Source organism: Hemitrygon akajei, chromosome 27 (assembly GCF_048418815.1).
Source record: "Hemitrygon akajei chromosome 27, sHemAka1.3, whole genome shotgun sequence".
Taxonomy (NCBI): domain Eukaryota; kingdom Metazoa; phylum Chordata; class Chondrichthyes; order Myliobatiformes; family Dasyatidae; genus Hemitrygon; species Hemitrygon akajei.
The window spans coordinates 38,536,538-38,553,376 of record NC_133150.1 but is presented as its reverse complement, the minus strand read 5'-3'; positions in this window follow the sequence as shown (position 1 = coordinate 38,553,376).

Genomic DNA, 16,839 nt, shown 5'->3' with positions numbered 1-16,839 from the left:
AAGAGTCATTTTCTTACCTGCAAATCTTGACACTGTCAGTGAAAGGTTAAACCAGGACATTGCAGTCATGGAGAAACGGTATCAGGGCAAGTGGAATCCATCAATGCTGGCTGATTATTTGACACTTAAGCAAGAAGCTTCAGATACTGAGCAAAAACAAAAGTTACCAAAACATGTTTAGCTTAGTTAATCTATGGCAAACAGCACCATTATGCAATTAAATCTACTATATCCAATAAAAGTTAATTTCTTGTTCCTCCAAAGTCCTACATGATAGAGGTAGTCTGAAATTATTTTGTGTTCAGCTTCAAGTGTCTATCATAAACAAAAGGAAAATTCTGAGGAAGCATACTTAAGATATTTTTTTTAAATGTCCAGTGTTATTTAAACTAATTCTGAGGGGAATGTAAATAAAATGGCTCTGTCATTGTGGCCAGGAGGCCACTCATCTCGTTTAGTCAATGCTGGAGAAGCTCAACCTTAACCTAAAATGACAATTTTGTGTTTTCATTTAGATTTCCACCAATTCAAAGTGTTAATGTTAGAAAACTGTGTTTGAACCAGCAGGTGAACATCACATCTAAACTGGATCCTGCATCCTTCGATAAGATGCACAAAGCTGGACTGGTGCAAGTTGGACCACCCACTGTGGTCACATAAACTGCTTGATATATTCTAGTGATGATAAATTTATATGATCATTGGACCAAGATGAAACAAGCAATTTACAGCAGAAAATGCAAGGTGAATTTATCAGGCCAGACTGCATCATGATAGCCTTTCTCAAACTTTTTGCCCTGGGGGAACCTTTGAAATAATTTTCAGGTCTTGGGGAACCCCTGTACAAAAATTATTATATCTACAACTTGGTACGTTAGCATGATCAGTAAATTGTAAATTTAATAATGCAAATATAATTGTCAATGCTCTTCTGAGTAGAGAATGAAGTTTTAGTTAACTCTTCTTGAAAAAAACAGGCAGTTGAGTTTAACTTCTTAAATCTCTTTCTTGCCCTTTCATAAATTATAAGAACTCATAAGACAAACATAATGAATTTCTGTTAAGTAACTGGCTTAAGCCAAAATAGGATGTATTTTTTTCTAAAGGCAAGTTTGATAGATTTAATTTAAATAAAGATTGTAAATTGATTTTAATTAATGCTATATACAACATGAACATTTATTGACAATGTTGAATAGTAAAGTTACTAAAAACCATAAGCCAAAGCAATGTGAATGAAAATGTAGCCTAAGACACAATTTTATACAAGGCTTTGAAAAAAACATTTTCTCACAAAGTGTCATGATCAGCCTCACACAGCCTAGCATGTGAAACCTGTGCTTGTTTTTTGCTGCACAAATGCTCAATTCTGGGTTGAATGTGAGATTAACATACATGAATTTCACTTTCATTTGAAATGAGACTATATCCTTTCTCTTGATGCTTGCTAAACAAGAAAAAGTTTGCTCACACGTGTAAGAACTTGAAGACTGCAGCAAAATGTTCATTACTTTCCTATGAATGGCAGGATATCCTCCTTTCACAGAAATCCAGAACTTGTCCAGGGGCAGGTCAGTGAATCTCATCTTTAGTGCTGGTCGGACTTCTTCCTCTTCTCTCAAAGGCAAGTTCTCACGCTGAGCAGAAGATTCAAAGAATCCAGCCACTTGTGTTAAAAGGGAGGAAAAATACTATTTAATTGTTTTTCATAAGACTTGAGTCTTTCTGATGCTTCCTCATTCTTAAGCCCAAGCAGGAAGGGAAACATTTCAAGATTTCCTTTTGCAACATTATTTTCCTAAAGATTCACTTCCTTTTCAATCCAAGAATTTTGTCACTTGAAGTCAAAGTATTTTCTCCAGGAACTTGCAGAGATTTGTTCAACTGGTTTATATGATGAAAAATGTCTGCTAAGTAAGCTAGTTTCTGCAGCCATTCTTCATCTTCAAAACACTCGGGAAAATCTGACCGCCTATTTTCTTGAAAATACTCCTGCAATTCACCTTTCAGCTTAAGTACCCTTTTGAGAACTCTTCCTCTGCTAAGTCACCGGGTTTCTGTATGTAGCAGGAGATTAGTGTGATCCTTGTCCAGGTTTTCACACAGCTTTTTAAACATTCTCAAGTGAATTGGTCTTTGTTTAATAAAGTTAACCCTTTTTGTAGCATCATCCTGAACTTTTTTCATTTCATCTCCAAGGGTTTTTGACATCACCTCCCTGTGAAGAAAGCAGTGTGTTGTGACATTAGGACTTCCTTTTTTTTTTAACAAGAGAACAAAGCCTCTCAAAGAGCCAACCATTAATGGGGCACCATCAGTACAGATGCCAACACAGTTCCTCCAAGACAGACATTTTGTTTTCAGATATGAAAACAAAATATTAAATATATGTTGGCCTTTGCAGAATTGGCCGCTACAGTCACCAACAATCGTGCCATCACTCCTAAGGACTCTTCTTACCTCCTGATCTTTGCGAGTGAAGAACCAGTTATCATCATTATTGAGCGTGAAACCTTTTCAATTTCTCATACTGCACTTTGTCCTAGCATTTTACTCACTATAATTTTACATGCCAGCACTGTTAGGTTCTTACCAACTGTGTGACTTCTCCTTTTCTGGGTAATAGGTTCGTGCTACTAAGTAAATTGCTTCCTGAGTATTTTTACTGACTGTGGCTTTATTAACAAAAGCTGTACTCTGTTTGCTTGAGATTCCAGTAGCCAATTAAAATAATCGGCACTTTTATGTGTCATCTGCCTGTGATTTGTAGTGAAGTGTCTTCAGTCTTGCTGGAGCCATTGATCCATCTGTAAGTTGTTTGCTACAGACTAGGCTCAATGAAAGAGGACAACTTGGATCACCAGCCCATGCAAAACCCATTGGTACGTAGCTTTCCATGTAAAGATGGATTTATTGTGCCCGTTGTTGCACAAGTGCAGTGAAATGTCTCAGAAGGTTGTGATTCAAAAATCATCATATTGGACATTCAGACGCGTCTGTAAAACACAGTTAATAAAATATAAAAACGTGCAAGTCCATTCAACGCTCAGAAAGTGCACTTCATGCTCATCAGCCGGAAGTCTAGGTTTTGGGGCAAGACCCTTTCATCAGGAAGGATGTTCGGGACCACAGATGATGGATTAACATTCTGTGATCATCCTGCACAAAGGGACAGTATTCTTAATCACATGGTGCCACATTCTAGTCCCATTCCTAAACAAACACCATTTGATCAGAGATTTTTCCAACAGGAAATTATTAAAGAGACTCAAAGTCTATTGACACTTCTTTGATCTTGGAGTAGGTTAAGAGGTTGGCAAAGTGTCGTAGGCCAAAGGGTATTGTGCCAGACTGTTCTATGTTCTATAATCTTTTAAACATTCATGAGCTTTCTATAACAAAAGCCTCATCCTTTGTTCTCAATGTAAACTACTGTACATAATCTTTCTAACCATTATACCGGAGGGTGTGGAATTGGGGATGTTTCCAGAGGGCACAACCTCAGCACAGAAAGGTGTCCCTTTAGAATGGAGATGAGGAGGAATTCCTTTAGCCAGAGTGTGTAAACTCTGTCTTTTGATGTGTTGTGGACAGCTGGAGAGAGCAAGAAAGCAAGATAGGGAGGTTTCAAGTGGATATTCCAATCTTTGTGGTTGAGACAATGGAAATTTGACATCTCATCTGAGGAAAGGGTGGAGTGAGCAAAGAACTGGAGACTCACCCAACTTGATTGTAGGGTGTGGCAGGAGGGGTGAGGTGACTTCAGTCTTCCCATTGTTGGACTGGAGAGAAGATCTGGTTGATTGCAAGTGCCTGTGTAGGAGCAAACATTACATCAGAAGCAGACACAAGTATACAATACACATCGTAATTGTATCTTGATTTACATGGAACATGCAAGTAAAGGACTGCGACAGAATTGGCACGTGGTGGAGATTCCATTCTATTCTGGAACATGGTCAGATAGTACAGCACATTGATAGCTGGCTCATTGAGTTAGGCACAGAAAAATAAAGCACACCAGCTTGTGTTTCATAACCTCAGGACCTCTCAAATATTTAATCTCTAATTAACAAAGTTGAACTTGTAGGAAAACACTAGCCAGTTTGCAAAAGAGCCAGTCATCAGCTTTAGAAAATTCTTGTCTACATCAGTGGTGTTGATGTTGAGAGGGTTGACTGCTTCAAGTTCCTAGGTGTGAACATCTCCAATAGATTCCAGCCACCCTGGACGTTCTCTCTTCTCACTCCCACCAGGCAGAAGATGATGGATGTCCATTGTGTCCAACGATGATAGGAAACCTGTGTGGGAGAGTTTTTAAAGTGGAAAAGTCGTTACACTGGGGCTGTTCCACTCTCTCGATCTCAGAAGTCCAGGTCCAGTGGTACGAACAAGCTTCACAAACTGGAGTCTTCCTTGGTTGCAGTGGATAACCATGACGTCTTCCATGCCTTGTCCTGCCTTTTCTCTCCATGGACCGTTGAAGTACTGTCTTCCTGGCCGTTGGATCTTGCTGTAGATCTCATCTGCCCGGAGCTGACTCTGCAGGCGAGGAGGGGCATGTCCCTATCTCAACATGGAATGAAGCCGCCAGCAACCCTCGCCAAGTGGTGTACCGGGGTGTGGCCACCGTCACATGCAAACAGCTACCTGGAGACACAGGTGAGAGCCAAGTGCCCAGTGGGGACCAAAGGTGAGTGAGCTGCCCTAGAATAGACACGACAAGCCTCTTCACCAGAGGTGATACCCCTCCCTGGACACACCATACACCCAAGAGCAAAGGATAGAAAATCCCGAAAGCACAAACCATCAGGCTCAGGGACAGACCTATTCCACTGTTGTCAGACAGACCTTTTGTTTGAAAAGACAGACTCTTGGCCTCAGAGTCTATCTTGCTGTGGTCTCGCACTTCATTATTCCCCTGCACGCTCCCTTTTGGTAGGTTTTACACCTTATTCTGCATTGTTACTGTTTTACCTTACTCTACTTCAGTGCACTGTGTAATGATTTGATCTGTATGAACAGTAAGCAAGACAAACTTTTTACTCTATCTTGGTACTTGCAACAATAATAAACCAATACCGATACCAAGCTCACACTAACGGCAGTGAAGTATGTAATCGACTTGCCCCTTTTGGAGGTACCTCAAAGGCAAAAGGCTGCAGATACTGGAGTGAAATAACAGCAGAAAGGCTCACGATACTCACCCCAGCAGGGATGGGGAGAAACCCAGAGTCACCGCTTTAAGTTGATAACCTCTTTCACTGGAACTAGTTGTCAGAGCTGCTCCCTCACAGCACCAGAGTCCTGGGTTCAATTCTGACCTCTGTCAGGTTCACATGTTCATACCATAACTGGTTTATTTCCCACATCCACCCTCCAAACTGCTCCTGGTGGTGGGAGTGGGGTGGGGGTGAATTGTTGAGAGCTGGTTAGAGGGGAAATTAATGAGGCATCAAGGTTACTGTTTCGAGCAGACGCAAGCTGAATGTCCTTCGCCCTTGAGAAAAATGCAGAACTTGGAAAAAGTTAGAAAAAGGAGTAGTCTGAAGTTGCAAAAAAGAGGATGATAACAGAAAGGAAGGTGAATGATGAAGGAGTGGCTCGTGGAATTAAATGGGAGAGGAACGTGTGGGTATTGGTCGGGGAGGGGGGTATATTCCCCACGAGACTGGGACAATGCAGGCCACCAATAGAAATCAAACCCATTGCAGTACAATAGTGAGATGGCATCTTGGCTCTGGTTCAACGCTCCTTTTTTTCCCAGTCCTGATGAAGGGTCTCGGCCCGAAACGTCGACTGTTTACTCTTTTCCACAGATGCTGCCTGACCTGCTGAGTTCCTCCGGCATTTTCCGTGTTTTGCTCTGGATTTCCAGCATCTGCAAATTTTCTCGTGTTTGCAAGTCCCGCTGTGATCACTAGAGGGCGCCATTGTCATATTTAAATGATAACTGTTCCTCTCCCACCCAAGGATTGAATGAATCTCTCTGACGTGAGTGTCTGACTGGAAAACAAAGAGGAAAGATTAAATTGCAGCCGATTTTTTAATAATGTGTTGCGATGCCCCATATGAGTATTGCCCTACAAAATGCACTATATTTTGAAAAACAAGGGATCGCAGTATATGAATGTCTCCACCGTGGAAGCTCTGTCCATACAACCACGAGGTTTCATGCGCATTGACCTTCTCTCCTGGTAAGGCACAAATGGATTGAGAAGCCTTACATCTACAGTACTGTGCGAAAGTCTTGGGCACATATATACAGTATAGCTAGAGCGTCTGTGAGAGTTCTGCACAGTACTGTATTTGTCAACATGGAGCAGAGAGGGCGTTTGTAAACCCGGCAGGAGCAAAGGATGTCAGGAATGGTGAGGGTGGAGCTCTGTGGGAGGGGTGGGGGACAGATGGCAGAGAAGGAGTGCCAGGGGTGCGGTGTTGCAGCAGGTGCTGACACACCCAGACCTGAAGGTCATTTGATTCAAAGCAGTTGGATAATTGGTCATTGAAGAATGTCTCTCTGGTGCTTCCCACTCCCCCGCCTCTCCCCTTTCTCCCCAGCCATGACTCCCCTCTCCCTGACCTCTTCCCACTCTCAGTCCACTACAGAAACCCATATCAGGAACAAGTTTATCAGCACTTACACAAGACATGACATTTGCTTTGTTTTTGCGACAGCAGCACAGTGCAATACATAAAATTACTACAGTACTGTGCGAAAGTATAAGGCACCCTAGCTATATATATGTCCGTAAAACTTTTGCACGGTACTATATAACAAATCCTGGGTAGGGGAATACATGAGGCAGCAAACAGTGGTGGACACAGCCAAGTCCATCACAGCCTAATCTATCAGCAAGGATCCCCAACATTGGCTGCCAGTAGGCAGGAGGTACAGACACCTGAAGTCCAAAGCCACCAGATTCAGGAACAACTATTACCCACCAACCATCAGGCTCATGAGTCAACCTGCACAACTCTAACCCTACCCCAGCAAAAGAACATTACAGATCATCTGTTGTTATTACCATGGGCTTGTTATGGGGCTTTTTTTAATCTGCAGTTAGGTCTTGTTTTTAACCCTCTGTTATTTTTTTCTTTCTCTTCACCATCTGATTTATTTTACGTATTTTGTTATATGTACCCGTGAGGCTGCTGCAAACAAGTTTTTCATCTCATCTGTACCTCGTGTAACAATCAACTCAACAGTAGGTAGAAGGAGCGAAGAATGAATTGAGGAATTCTCCTCCACTTCAAATCGTACTCGCTGACCGGCCAACCTTTCGCCTTCGTGCAACTCCTGTGACTGCTGCACTCAACATTTTTCCAGTTGCCCCTTTTATTTACAAGATGAAATACTTCAGTTCAAAAAACAGTTCACACGCGTTTAAAGAGAACAGTTAGATCGTAGTTCGTGGAAAGATTGGTGACATTTTGCAGGTTTACAGTCAATACATTTGATGTACATTATACAACCCCATTTAAAAACATTAGTAACTGGAATTGGTTTACTATTGTCTCCTGTGTCGATACATGGGCGGAGGGGTGGAGATACACCTCTACCAAAAGTGATGTCCCGTGCTCCTCCCCTCCACGAGCCTGCAGGTCACCCTTGGGCAAGGTGTTGCACCTGCTTAGCCCCCCCACCCCCGATCAGGGTGAAGCCACGGGTGGATGGTCGTATATCACAAGTCCTGATTTCTGCAACCACTGACAACAGGCAGACGATCCCTGAAGAGTATTGATCATGGCTGGGGTCACCCACCTTGTAAAGACACTGCCCAGAAGAAGACAATGGCAAGCCGCTTCTGTAGAAAAATTTGCCAAGATCAGTCATGGTCATGGAAAGACCAAGATCACCCAGGTGATACCACCTGGCACATAAGGAACGGACAAACCGAGATACAATGAAAAGCTTGTCTTACGTACCGAACATACAGGTCAAATCATTGCAGGTTGCATCGAGGTAAAACAATAGCAATGCAGAATGAAGTGTCGTATCTAGAGAGAGCAGGTAAACAGCAAGGTACAAGCATCATAACAAGGTAATTTGTGAGGTCAAGAGTCCATCTTACTGTACTAGGATAGGAACTGTCCTGTGCCTGGAGATCTCTGCTTTCAGATTGATGGGAAAAAGAAGAAGAAATGGTGTCCATGAGGAGTGGGGTCTTTGATAATGCTGGCTGTGTTATTGAGATGGCAAGATGTATGGACGGAGTATGGGGAGGGAGATTTCATTAGTTTGAGAGAACGCCAAAGTACTGCAGATGATAGAAATCTGAAACAAATGTGTTAGTTGGGGTTACAGCCCAGCACATCTGTAGTTGTGAACTTCCCATGATTCAGGACAGTTACAAAACGAAGGATCATTGAAAATGAAATTTTTGCATGTGCCTGTCAGAATAAAAGGTAAAGCTACCAAATGTAGGGAATCTTGGTTTTCAATAGATATTGAGGCACTGGTTAAGAGAAAATTGGAGGTGTATAGCAGGTACAGGGAAGTAAGAAGAAATGAGGTGCTTATGACATACAAGAAATGCAAGAGAACACTTGGGAAGGAAATCAGGAAGGCTAAAAGAAATCACGAAGTTGCTTTCACACAAGGTGAAGCAGAATGCTAAGAGATTCTACAGGCGAGCGAAAAGATTGTAAGGGACAAAATTGGTCCTCTGGAGGATCAGAATGGTAACCCACGTGTGGAGCCAAATCAGATAGGGGGAGATCTTAAATGCATTCCTTGCATCTGTATTTATTTGAGAGATGGATACAGAGTCTATAGAACTGAGGCAAAGTGGTATCAACTTCAAGGACCCTGTGCAAATTACAGAGGAGTTGTTGTTTACTGTCTTGAAGCTTGCCAACACAGATGCCTTGTGCAGGAAGGCACAGAGTCGAATGTACTTCCTAAGAAGGTTGGCGTCATTCAATGTCTGTAGTGAGATGCTGAAGATGTTCTATAGGTCAGTTGTGGAGAGCGCCCTCTTCTTTGTGGTGGCGTGTTGGGGAGGAAGCATTAAGAAGAGGGACGCCTCACGTCTTAATAAGCTGGTAAGGAAGGCGGGCTCTGTCGTGGGCAAAGTACTGGAGGGTTTAACATCGGTAGCTGAGCGAAGGGCGCTGAGTAGGCTACGGTCAATTATGGATAACTCTGAACATCCTCTACATTGCACCATCCAGAGACAGAGAAGCAGTTTCAGCGACAGGTTACTATCGATGCAATGCTCCTCAGACAGGATGAAGAGGTCAATACTCCCCAATGCCATTAGGCTTTACAATTCTACCGCCAGGACTTAAGAACTTTTTAAAAGCTATTATTAATGCTTTTTGAGATAGTGATTTAGATGCATATCATATTTTTTTTTACTGAGTTAAGTATTGGATGTAATTAGTTTTGCTACAACAAGTGTATGGGACATTGGAAAAAAAGTTGAATTTCCCCATGGGGATGAATAAAGTATCTATCTATCTGTCTATCTATCTAAGATGTAGGTGCTCCTTCGGACTCTACAGGAGGCAAGTGCAGAAATTGCCGGGGCCACAGCAGACATATTTGAAACATCCTTCGTGGCAGGAGAAGATCGGAGGATAGTCAACGTCATTCCACTGTTTAAAAAATTCTCGAAACATAAAGCAGGAAATTATAGGCTGGTGAGTCTGACATCAGATGTGGGAATGTTATTTGGAAGGTGTTCTCAGGGACCGGGTATATAAGTGTTTGGATAGACATGGCTATTAACGATTGTCAAGCATGGCTTCATGAGTGGTAGGTCATGTCTAACCAATCTTATTGAGTTTTTTGAGGAAGTTAACAGGAAAGTAGATGAAGGTAAGGCAATGTATGTTGTCTACAAGGACTTTGGCAAGGTCCTGCATGGGGGCTGGTTAAGAATGTTCAGTCTGTCGGCATTAAGGATGACGTAGTAAATTGGATTAGACATTGTGTCTGTGGAAGAAGCCAGAGAGTGGTAGTAGAGGGTGGTCTCCCTGACTGGAGACCTGTGACAGGCGCTGTGCTGCAGGGGTCGATGCTGGGTCCTTCGCTGTTAGTCATCTATACCAATGATCGGGATGATAATGTGGCCAACTGGATCAGCAAATTTGCGGATGACTTAACGATTGGGCGTGCAGTGGACACTGAGGAAGTGGCTTCCAGAGGGATCTGCATCAGCTGGAAAAATGGCAGATGGAATTTAATGCAGGCAAGTGTGAGGTTTTGCACTTCCGTAGGACCAACCAGGGTAGGTCTAACACATTGAATGGTAGGGCACTGAGGAGTGTGGTAGAACAAAATACAAGTACACAATTCTTTGAAGGGGGTGTCACAGTTATATAGCGTCATAAAGAGAGCTTTTGCCACATTGGCCTTCATAAATCAATGTATTGAGTGCAGAAGGTGGGATGTTAGGTTGAGGCTGTATAAGATGTTGGTGAGGCCTAATTTGGAGTATTGTGTGCAGTTTTGGTCACCTACGTACAGGAAAGATGTAACAAGGTTGAAAGTGTGCAGAGAAAATTTACAAGGATGTTGCTGGGTCTGGAGGACCTGAGTTATAGGGAAAGGTTGAAACAGTTAGGTCTGTGTTCTTTAGAACACAGAAAATTGAGAGGAGATTTGATAGAGATATATAGACAGGATAAATGCAAGCAGGCTTTTCCCACTGAGGGTGGATGGGACTACAAGCTGAGGTAATGGGTTAAGGGTGAAAGGTGAGAAGTTTAAGGGGAACATGAGGGGAAACTTCTTCACTCAGAGGGATGTGAGGGTGTGGAACGAGCTCCCGGCACAAGTGGTGAATGCAAACTTGATTTCAATGTTTAAGAGAAGTTTGAATAGGTACATGAATGGTAGGGCTTATGGAGGGCCATGGTCCAGCTGCAGGTCGATGGGAATAGGCAGATTAAATGGTTTCAATGTGGACTAGATGGGCCGAAAGGCCTGTTCCCATGCTGTACTTCTCTATGACTCCCTACCTCTGACCCTCCCCCAATGAGGACTGGTTACCTCCTCCTGAAGTCAACTGCTTGGTCTTGCTGACTTTGAGTGAGAGGTTATTGACGGGGCACCTCCCGGCCAGATTTGAGAGGATGTGAGTCTCAAAGGAGAACGACGCATCTCGGGGGTTTCTCTATCCGCCACTATTGTGGGGGCTAGATCAGTGTGGGTGTTTAAAAGGTGGCAGAGAAAGTTCTGAAAGGTCGGGAAATTGAGAGCTGTGGGGAACTGGTGCAGAGGAGGCGTGACGGTGGAGGTCAGTATGAATCATATTGGGCTGCGAGAGGGGGCTGCTGGCATATTCTCTTCTTCTGATTTTCTTGGTTTCTTCTTGTGCACCGCAAACCATCTGTAGGAGCCGTCTGTGTACAAGTGGGTGACTGTGTTTCATTGCAATAGCTAATCAAAGAGACGCTTTAAAATAGACAGACAAACCAGCAGGGAAAGGAGGGATATGGATAATGTACAAACTGGGGGGATTAGTTATCCTGGTCGACACAGATGAGTGGCCTGTTCCCGTGTTGTTCTGATCTACCCTCGGTGGCCACTTTATTCAGCACACCTGTGTGTTAATGCAAATATCCAATCAGCCAATCATGAGGCAGCAACTCAATGCATAAAAGCATGCAGACATGGTCAAGAGGTTCAGTTGTTCAGTCCAAACATCAGAATGGGGAAGAAATGTGATCTAAGTGACTTTGATCTGTTGGTGCCAGATGGGGTGGTTTGAGTATCTTAGAAACTGCTGGTCTCCTGCGATTTTCATTGCACAAAGGTCTCCAGATTTTACAGCGAATGGTGCAAAAAAACCAAAAAAGAAACATTCGGTGAGTGGCAGCTTTGCGGGCAAAAACGCCTTGTTAATGAGAGGGTCAGAGGGGAATGGCCAGGCTGGTTCAAGCTGACAGGAAGGCGACAGCAACTCAGATAAGCACCAGTACAACAGCGGTATGCAGAAGGGCATCTCTGAACGCACGCACGTGAAACGTCAAAGCGAATGGCCTACAGCACCAGAAGACCACAGACATGCACTCAGTGGCCGCTTCATTAGATACCGGCCGCTGCGTGTACGTGTTATATTCAAAAGCTGAGCTCTGAGAACGGAAGGTCTTCAGTAGATAGCGACAAAGGCATGCAAACAGAATAGATCCTGGAACAACGTTGACCTAACTGAAAGGTGGTGTGGTGCTGGGGGTTAAAAAACTGGCTTGTCCCTCTTTCTAATCTTCCATTGTTTCTAAGTGATTACAAACAGTAATCGTTAAAATCTTTTAGAACAATGCTGGAAATCCTGTGCACAAAGCAGCCAGTAATTGGTTACGTCTCTTGAGTTGAGAGTAATGGCTTTGTAGATTGTGAGCATATTAAAACTAAGGACTCATGGACAGGCACAAAATAGAAAGTATAGTTGGAGAAAGCTCCATTGTACAAGTGAGTTAATCATTTGCTTGTAAATTTTATTATTTTTAATATAGTTCTCTGCACTTATCAAGATAATTGAGTATCAGCAATTCAGGAACAGCTTCTTCCTCTGTGCCATCCGATTTCTAAATGGACATTGAACCCATGAACACTACCTTACTATTTTTTTCTGTGTTTCCACTATTTATTTAATTTAACTATTTATTGGGTATTGCACAAGTCATTGGGTGTATTTAAGGCAGAGATAGATCGGTTCTTGATTAGCCAGGGCATCAAAGGGTATGGGCTGAAAGCAGGGAGTGGGGATGACTGGATGAAGTGGATCAGCACATGACTGAATGGCGGAGTAGACTCGATGGGCCTAAATCTTATGGTGTAATGGTCTTATTTAATACATGTATATATACTTACTGTAATTTACACAGGCATCCGTTAGTCTCGAGAGACCATGGATTTGTGCCTTGGGAAGCTTCCAGGCCTGGGCAAGGTTGTATGGAAGACCGGCAGTTGCCCATGCTGAAGAAGGTTCTTGACCTGAAATGTCAACTGTCTGTCCATTTCCATCGATGATGCCTGACCTGCTGAGCTCCTCCAGGATTTTGAGTGTGTTGCTCTGGATTTCCAGCATCTGCAATTACTTTCTCGTGTTTCTCAACCACAAGTTTTGTGAATGTTTATCAAGGGTTCCTGTTATGGAAAACTGTGAAGGGGACGGTTTTCCTGGAACGTGGTCCCTCTGTGACACAGGAGTGTTCCAGCGGTGGAGACGTAACCCCAGACAATGAATCGGAAACACAAATACTAAAAGTCGCTGCGACCACCCAGTGCGTCACACAGAGGTAATAAAGGGAAGGGAGAGACTATCAGAAATCAACGTTTTCACCCTAACCATCCATACTGCCCCAGTCCCAGAAGTCCCATACCTAAACCCAATTAATAACGTCAGTCATTGATAGCTCAAGAGACAGCAGATGCCAGAAACTGGAGCAAATAAACAAAATGCTGGAGGAACTAACTGGTCAGGCAGCAAACTCTAAACATGAGAGATTCTGCAGATGCTGGAAATTCAAAACAACACACACAAAATGCTGGAGGAACTCAGCAGGTGAGGCAGCATCTATGGAAATGAATAAACACAAATAAACCTTCTAGCTATCCTCCTTCCATTCCCCCTCCCACTTTTTTATTCTGGTATCTCCCCCCTTCCTTCTCAAAGTTCAAAGTAAGTTTATTATCAGAGTTCGTACATGTCACCACATACAACCCTGAGATTCTGTTTCAGTGGTCTCTTTCTCGGGTCCTGAAGAAGAGCCTCAGCCCGAAACGTCAACTGTTCATTCGTTTCTATAGATGCTGCCTGACCTGCTGAGGCATTGTGTGTGTGTGTGTTGCTTCGGTCGGGCAGCATCTGTGGAGGAAGAGGGACGGTTGACGTCTCAGGTCAGGACTGTGGATGCGGGGGGGGGGCGGGGTTGGGGGGGTAGAGAGCCTACATAAGTGAGAGGTGTGCCTGCAGACTAGAGTACCGAACCAGAGTCTGAGAACTGAGCACCATCTCCAGGAAGCTGATGCGAGAGAGGCAACCTGCTTCAAAAGTCTGACCAGGCTCCAGGCTGCGGAGGCCCCAGCTTTCAAGGAAGTAAAAGAGAGAAAAAGGAATGGCCGGAGAGGCAGACATCTTGCAGGCCTTCCCGAAGAAGATGGGAGAAAGTAAATTAGAGCAGAATGATTTTGAAAACATTTTGAGAATCAGGCAACCTTGAAGAGTTTGGAGTGTATAAACAGATCAAGGGTCAACATTTTGCCAAAGCAACCCTTTATTAAAATAGGCTCCAATTCAATAGCAATGAAAGCTTTACCCCATGATATGATTTCTCTATTTGTATTTCCAAATGATTTATGGGGAAACTGAACGATTTTATTCATAAATTGTCATAAATAGAGACTAAAGCTCAGAAAGACACACGGAGATAAGAGATATTAGTAACACCTGTTATTCCCTGATAGTCACAATTCCAGAGCAATTGTTTTCACAGAAAATAGGTTGCTGTTACTCTATTTGGATCTGTGGTTTGTTAAAGGATAGCAGACTTCTGAAGGAGTAATCTTCTGTTGTATAGGACATCTATCAGCAACCTTATTATTGCTGTGAGTTGTAACAGGGGCAGAGATCCCACAGTATAGATAAGGTTGTTATTTCCAATGCAGATTTAAAGTAGGTTTTTCACAATTGCCAGAGTGCTTGACATGAACAATAAGTAGCTTTGAAGTGTAATTACTAGTGTAAGGTTGCAAATATGACAAATTGTATTGCCCAGAGCAAGGCCTTAGATGGAATGTTGTAATAATAACTCGGTTCCATCAGCACTTGATCTTTTTGTGTTTTTATTCATCACAGCACAGGTAGTTGAAAAGAATTGATGGGGACATAGAACACCGTTGATCACACCTACGTGGAGCGCTGTCGCAGGGAAGCAGCGTTGATTATCAGGGAGACCCCACTACCCAGGCCATCCTCTCTTCATGGTGAGGATGTGGATATAGTGAGGACCTGCAACTACCTGGGAGTGCACCTGGATGACAGACTTGAGTGGAGCACAAAGAGCCAGAATCACATCTGCGTCCCGGGAAGACAGAGATCCTTTGGAGTAGGCATGCCTCTACTACACAGGTTCTACCGGCCTTCACTCACCAGTACAATCTTCAATGCGGTGGTGTGCTGGGGCAATGGCATCAACGCGCGAGATGCCAACAGGCTCAATAAACTGATTAGAAAGGCTGGCTCTGTGATAGGAGTCAAACTGGACACACATGAGGCCGTGGTAGAACAAAGAACCCGACGGAAAACCCTGGAAATTCTGGACAACTGTTATCAACCTCTGCATGCCACCTTGGCTGAACAGAGGAGCACTTTTAGTAATAGACTAAGACAAAGAGAGCTGCATACAGTCATTCTTACCCTCGGCCATTAGGCTCTATAATGAGTCAATCTATAGCTGGGGAAGTGATGACCCCCTCCTGTTAGACTGTTTGAGGTAACTTATTTTTTATTCTTTCTTACTTCTCTTCTAATATTTGTATATCTGTGCACTCGTAATGCTACTGTGACACTGTAATTTCCTTTGGGATCAATAAAATATCTATCTATCTATGTTCTCACTGCTACCATCAAGGAGGAGATACAGGGGCCGCAGGGCTCACACCAGCAGGTTCAGGAACAGTTATTACCCCTCAATCATCAGGCTCCTGTACCAGGGGGGATAACTTCACTCACCCCAACATTGAACCGTTCCCACAACCTATGGGCCCACTTGCAAGGATTTTTCATCTCATGTTCTCAATATTTATTGCCTATTGATTTATATATATTTATTTATTTATTTATTTGTTTGTTTGTTTGTTTATTTATTATTAAGTTCTTTTGTATTTGCACAATCTGTTGTCTTTTGCACATTTGTTTATTTACTTAGAAATACTGTGTGGAGTAGGACTTCCCAGCTCTTTGAGCCACTCCACCCCAGCAACCCATGTCAACCCCAAATAAACCCTACCATAATCATGGGACAATTTACGATGACCAATTAACCTATCTGATACGTCTTTAGACCATGGGAGGAAACCGGAGCATCTGGGAAAACCCACACATTCCACGGGGAGGACATACAGAGACTCCTTACGGAGGATGCTGGAATTGAACTCTGAACTCCGATACCCCGAGCTGTCATGGTGTCACTATGCTGCTCTTTCTGTACAGTTTTTCATCGATTCTGCTGTGTTTTTTTGTACTTACTGTGAATGCCTGCAATAAAATGAACCTGGGGTAGTATATGGTGACATATATGAACTCTGATAATAAATTTACTTTGAATAAAGGCCATGGCTGCTTGAAACAGGATGGAGACAGGGGAGTGGTTTATGTTAATGGGTGGTTCAGAATTAGCTGTGAAGAGCAGGAGGCATAGTGAGATAGTTCAAAGAACCAGTGTCTTAAGGGTGTCAGCAATCCAGGTTCATCGTGGGCTGGAGCCTCCTCAGCATCCAGGAGAACTTCAAGGAGCAATGCCTCAAAAAGACACTGTCCTTCATTAAGGACCCCCATCAGGAAGGAGATAGGGGAGCCTGAAGACACACGCTCAATGATTCAGGAGCAGCTTCTTCCCCTCCGCCACACTGAACCCATGAACACTACCTCACTACTTTTTTGCTCTTTGTTCACTACTTACTTAATTTATTTCTTTTACTTTTGTAACTTGCAGTTTTTATTATTATGTATTGCAATGTACTGCTGCTGCATCACAACAGAGTTTCATGACATACCCCGGTGATACTGAACCTGATTCTGATTCAGTCATGACCTCACATGCTGTCCGCGTGGAGTCTGCATGCTGTCCCTGTGACACGTGGGTGCCACAAAGACACAAGCG